This window comes from Mercenaria mercenaria, chromosome 14 (genome assembly GCF_021730395.1).
Source record: "Mercenaria mercenaria strain notata chromosome 14, MADL_Memer_1, whole genome shotgun sequence".
Taxonomy (NCBI): domain Eukaryota; kingdom Metazoa; phylum Mollusca; class Bivalvia; order Venerida; family Veneridae; genus Mercenaria; species Mercenaria mercenaria.
The window spans coordinates 32,719,385-32,726,094 of record NC_069374.1 but is presented as its reverse complement, the minus strand read 5'-3'; the positions used below and the strand labels follow the sequence as shown (position 1 = coordinate 32,726,094).

The 6,710-nt window shown below is 30.3% G+C and overlaps 1 long non-coding RNA gene across 1 annotated transcript; it reads left to right on the top strand.

Moving 5' to 3' along the window:
- The first annotated feature begins 370 nt into the window (after window positions 1–370).
- On the top strand, window positions 371–2,262 carry LOC128548277 (uncharacterized). The gene is made up of 4 exons (XR_008366914.1): window positions 371–462; window positions 1,155–1,224; window positions 1,621–1,721; window positions 2,196–2,262. It is a non-coding gene; the product is annotated as an uncharacterized LOC128548277 (long non-coding RNA).
- Window positions 2,263–6,710: the final 4,448 nt, after the last annotated feature.

Sequence of the window (6,710 nt, the reverse complement as noted above, 5' to 3'; positions counted from 1 at the left end):
GTACTGACGAATAGTTAACCTGATTGCTACCAAGTGGCACTTTAATAGATGCCTTTTCTGCTATGATTAGTAGGAAGACATTTTGTTGGTCGATACAAGACCGGAATAGCCGCTATGTCATTTGGGGGATTTTCATCACTAAGGCCACTAATCATTGCAAACGTACACACATGTATCGATGCCATATGCAGGTCTACTTTAGGTTAACTGCCTTGCCTCTTTGGGACTTTAGAATTGTCTCGGAACATTGACCTACAGAATAAAGTAGCCTATTTTGGTTTTAACGTACATACATGTGTACATTTTAGGCATTTACCTAGAGCATTTTATTTTCAAGGGAAATGATTGTGGTCTGACAGTATTATTTTGAAAATCAGTTGAGATTTTTTTTATGTGTGCACCGGTACAGTTTTGCGGAGAAGTGAAAGTTGCCATGGAATTTTGTCTTCTTCTAAAAACAAGGTAAGTTGACAGTTTTTGTTGAAATATATATCTGATAGCTGACACATAGGAGAATGTTTTGGTTTATATCCATCTTACAGATTTTTTTTTGAAAATGAAGAGAAACAGGGGGAATTCTGTAAATTTCTTCTTATATGCAAATGAGCTGAAAATGTATTAAAATGACTAGATCAGAAGTTTATGCCTTTCAAGTAAGTTTTTCCCTACCTTTGACGATAGTTATTAAAAAGTATAGATATCAACCTCTTTGCTGATATTAGTACCTAAAATTTTCAGCCTGTGAATAGCTGTGGAAATTTGGGACTTCCTATTTTTGAAGATATAAATAGATCTAAGCTATATTTAGACTAAAGTATTTTTCAGTATAAAAGCATGTAGAGAACCCTTACATACAGTCAAATATTCTTGATATTGCAAGGAAATATAATGCATTTTTCAAGTGCTTTCTGTTTCTTATGTTGTGCATACTTGATATAGGTCATTGTCAATGTCAACTATCATTATACTGACATTTGAAGTTGTTGTTTTTTTCTAAATTACCTCCCTTATATATGCATTTTTCTTCATTCATTTTATTGATAATTACTTCCCTTTATGTTTAGCAAAAATTCTCAGATTGCATTTAATTAACTCTCTTTATTTAACATGAAAAATTCTCTTGTGTAATGATTATTTCTGTATTTTACTTACAGTGTCTGATACATGTAGTTGCAGTTAGTCTTTGGAAGCTGTAGAAATAACAAGAAAGAGGCTGACATAGTGGTATAGTTTGTTATATATGAAGTTTATTGATGGCATTCATGTCATGATGATATCATTAAAGTACAACATACGTTGATTTTCTGAAAGTCATGTGTTATTACATTTGAACTGAGACTGTTTTATAATCAGGTTCATGATACTTTTTTTTAATATACATTGTATACAACAGTTGCATTTTTTTCAATATTAATTGCAGCTTTATAAATTAGAACACTTCAGGTTCATGTTTGATATAGTTTATTAATGATTATAATTTTAATCATACAATGAGTTATGAGCTATTTTATTAATTTTAATGTATTTAGATTAATAAATGTAAAAGTCTGTATTAAATGCATAGGTCATCTTTTGTACAAACATAAAGGAAAAAAAGTGTTGTATAATTTTCATTTTCAGTTTTGGTAGGGAAAAGTTTGAATATGTACATGTACAGTTGTTTGACCTGTCTTACCCTGTGGCAGTCCAAGAAGATGTTACCATTATGAAAAATGCAGGAGGTATTATGCTTTTGTATGTTAAAGAAAGGTCTCAAAGCATTTATATGCTGTATGGCTACATTCTTGCTTCTGAATAATAACTGTACAAGACAGCTATAAGACTGACATTCCTGACAAGATGTGAGCCTTCTGGACTTTATGTCAGCCTGGCATAAACATTTCTTTCCTGTAGCTTTGTTTATCGCTCAATTTACTAAGTACATATCTCCATTAAAAATAATGATAATAGATATGGTTTAGTAATAAATGTGTGATAGCTTTGTAATGTCAACATTTCAAAAATAGAATGAACATGTACTTTGATAATAAATATTGAAATACAAATTTCAGTATATTGTATCTGTCAGCACAAACATGAAGTACATTTGTATCTTTGTATTAAGATAATTAAAACAATTATTTTCAAATGCTTTGACACTGATTTTATGTTGATTTCCTAGAATGTGTGTGAATTAATGTTTTACAATATTTCAGAACCTGAAGACAATGGTTAGTGCAGAAGGGACATAAAGTTATGACAAAAGTAACAGATATAAATAAGGTAAACTATTGTGATAAAAAGACATGGCCAGTGCTGCACATCACAAAGGCAATAATTTAATTTAATTTTTTGTCACTTATGAGTTCTGTAAAGCTGATTTTGCAATATATATAAAATGATTAGGATTAATTTTTTTTACTGTGATCTTTTTTTCACATGATTTTGTCAAGACTGACAATTTGTTCATTGGAATAAGATAGTTAAAGGCGGCATTGTGTCACATAAAAATATGTCTGCATAGTTGCCTAACATCAAATGTCAAATTGTAAACAAGGAAATTCTAAATTTGGAAGATCCTTTGTTGTTTTTCTTCATTTAGCTCAGTTGAAGGAGATGAAGTTTGAAGCAATTTTCACAGTACAACCTCTCCAGAGTAGCTCACTCTGAAGCAAAAACCTCTATAACAACATCATGAGAATTTCCCAAAGCTGAAATATAACTATCAAATTTACTTCTCCAGCACCTCAAAATAACTAAAATATTTGTATATCCCACAGGGTATTGCTCTACAGAGGTTGCATTGTACTTATAATATCTATGATTTCAAATGCTTTAAGAAAAACAACACTTTCAACAAGGGCAAAAGTGAACATATATTACTCATAAGGTGAAGTTTTGGCAGTTCTCAAGTTCATTGTTTTTGCATGCTATATAAAAACACTTTAGGTAGTTTATCATTATTACATCATATACTAATCAGAGGTTGTAGGTTGTTGTTGGAGCTTTTAGGAGAGATCATAGGTGAACATCATCAGATTTATCTGTTTATTTTTTCACAATTTTATTGAATATGTACATTGAATGTTATTAAATATGCAATCTTTTCAGACAGTCCTATTAAATAACTTGTCATTTAGTGGATCTAAGTATATGTAAAATTTAAATAAAGCAGCAAGCCAAGTAGCAACACAATCTTGCTGCTTAAAACAGGTAATTCCTTAGACAAGTTGAAATTAGACAAAATGTCAATTTGTAGAGTTACCTGACTTGCTGCTTGATAATATATTTCTAAGATTAGAATATCTGCAAATGTATAAAATGATGTTATAATTGTTTTAAAAACTATCATGTTTTATTCTCTTTATGTAATAAAGTTTTACATTTGTATTTCCAGAAGTGCTACAAGTTTGTTGTCATGTGAAATGGAATTTACCCCAACTGTGCTGCAAGATGTTGTATATTCAAGTGCAAGACAGCCATGCACCAGCTGTAAACTGAGATGGACCCATATAATATGTTGACTTTTCTATGTATTATCATCTGTACAGAATGTGTTCATGACAAGACTGTATACATATATTGTTAAATCATTTTTATTTCCATTATTGCATGCATGTAAGAAGCAAGCATTTAACAATTACATTCATAGAAGTGTTAAAATGTGATCAATCTAATTTAAAGAAACACATTTAATTGAACTTTTTAAGTTTCACAGTATTTGTGGTGGAGACTGACCCAGTCATTCAGCAACTTATACTGTCTGTGTGTCATTTCTTGTATGTTATAGTTTTCTTAATAATACATTAAAATTTAATGTCAAAGTTATGGTAAGATGAACTCATTCATCACTTCTAGATTAATGTTAAAGCAGTTCAATATTTTACCATAAGTTAACTAATATTCTATTTCACCAGAGTTGTCACATATTTTCATATAAATATTTGTATAATACAGTCTAATCTAATCTACATATGATGTTCCACAATTTTTTAGTTATATTTTATGTTGTTTTCATGTCTCAACATATAATTACTAACATCAAAGAAACTTAAGTATTTTACAATTTGGTTGGTATAAATGGTTGTTTTGTTTATATCTTTTATTTTTTTCCATCCAGGAGAATAAAGAAATATACATTTCAAAATATCTCATCATTCCAGATAAGTACACTACATAATCAAGATAAAAGAAATAAGAACAAAATATGCTGGTGGAATTTTATTTTCAAACATTTGATATACAGTCTTTGTAGTATTTACTTCTTTAGATATGTTGGACTGAAATGGGAATAACAACATACTTTAAATTTTTGTAGTCATAAGTTAATATGGGAATTATTAACTTAACTTAAAAAGATTTTATCTCACTGTTATGCCATCTGAGCTTTAATATTTTTCAACATTGTCATTGGCAACAAGGCTCAAAATTATTTGTTGTGTATACCTTGCATTCATGTGTGATAAATGCTTTTATGATATTCTTTAATATAATTTATGCTTTTCATCTTACCATGGATTAAAAAATATAAATTTATTTGTCTGAAAATAAAGGTAAAAATACTGACTGATTAAATTGCAATATAAGAAAGCTTATTTGAGATAAAGGGAGGTAATTCCATAAAAATATGTAGAATGTATATGATAAATGTAATGAAGGGGGGTAATAAAATATCGTGAAGTTATTAGTCTTCATTTCTTTGATGAGCTAATTAATTGTTTTACATTTTGGTTTATTAACTACAAGTATGACCTAACATGTGTAACTGTCCTGAAGGAAAATAAAATAGGTTGTTTGATGTCCTTGTACTGTTAAGTTGTTCCTGTATTTGTTTACATTCCATGTCTGAATGAAATGAAGAAACAGACTTTAATGAGGGTATCCCGGGAAAATACCTAAGTTTATTTTTATATCAGCAAATTTGATGAGATAGTCATTCAGGAGTTGTCTATCCTATTTCCAAAAATGCTATGGGGACTAAATTTTTTGGAGTAAATATCTCTTTTAAAAAATAACACACAGCATTTTGATATTGTATATATATTATCTGATGCACTTAGCAATATATATTTGGAGTCAAAATGTTAAAAATTCCGGTTTTAATTTTTTAGTTACAATGTCTATACATTTCCTCTCCTTTGTATATACTGTTGTAGAGTAATATATACACACCTTATATAACGCTCTGTAATTGTTTCAAGAATTGAAAATAAAAAAAAAAATAAAGTTATAGACTGAATATGAATAAACTTTATTAGAAGCTCCTTTGGTAAAAAAGCGCGATCTTTATTTCTGGCATGACTAATGGGACCGCACTCATGTAAGAGTTACAGCGTAATCATCATGTGTTTACTTGTTAAATCTAATGACACACATGATGCCGTACAAAGGACTATAATATTATACACTTTAATAACAATGTGAATAGGACAGAATGTAAAGAGCAGATTCATAAAAAGATAAAGTATATTCCGACTGTCGATATCTCAATTTCGATATGGATTCTTATTGTAAAAACACCACGAACTTAATAACTTTCCTTCTTACAGTTTTAATAACCTTCTCCGAAAACGACATTTTTTAATAAAATAGAGTATTTAATCATCTCAGTTTTTTTCTGAATCAATTGTTTATCTCTATAAACGTATCGATTATTTTATGCGATCCAGCTGTTGCCGTATTTTGATATTGACAGGAAACCTTAATGGGAGTTATTTAAGTTACTAAGGGAATCCGCCGCTTATCTTTATGGTCGCGAGTCTCTGAATGTGGAATCCCGATTCTCACGAGACACCAGATCTGTTTGCTCGAAAGTGAATTACATTAGAATCAATTTGTATTTATAAAAAATCTGCCCATCACCGATATTGGTACGAAAACTCGTTTAGAGCGCAGAATTCTTCAAGTATACTTATTGAAGGTCGATGGTTCTACCAAAGGCTACACCGTAAAAAAACTGGAAAAATTGCCATATGACCAAACCTTGTGTCTGTATTGCTCTAAACCCAGCAAAAAATCAAATATATAAGAACATCTTTATATGAAACCTAAAATGTGCACAACAAAACAGATTTGTGCGATATCTTCAATTACTGTCGCCTCGAGAGTCCTATATGCCACGTAGTGGTCATATAAAGTAATTTTGTATCACATATTATTACAAATATTTGAGTTATATTTGAGTATTCCGCCATCATTATAAGAAAGCAGGCCAACTGCGTCAAATCGCCTAGCAACACAGACTAACGTGCATAGTCCACAACATATCCGCTTACCCAATACAGTTAGTTTCAATGCTGCTTCATATACTTACCCGCCCGACCTGCACTACACATTGGAACTGGTATCATATATTCAAATCACTGTTACCTTAGGTTACAGCATCAGCAGTGACATTTTGATATTTTATATGTGATATTGTTATCTCTCAGAGATAGAATGTAAAGCTCCTCTGGGCCCCGTCCCTAAACGTTATCTATGACAGAACATGCATATTTCTGTACTAAATGCGTTTACTTGAAACTATTCTTTATTCAAGTAATGTTCAAGACAAAGTTAAGATCACGTTCTTTAATTATTAAACCTAAACCTGGGGGTAAATCTCTTCCTTGACGCACACCATTACGATAATGTTAAAGCAAATTTCAAGCCCAACAAGATATCTTTAACATCAAAAGTCAGGTAAAAATCGTTCACAATTTAAAGCAATAGTTCTAAAACATTTATTGATT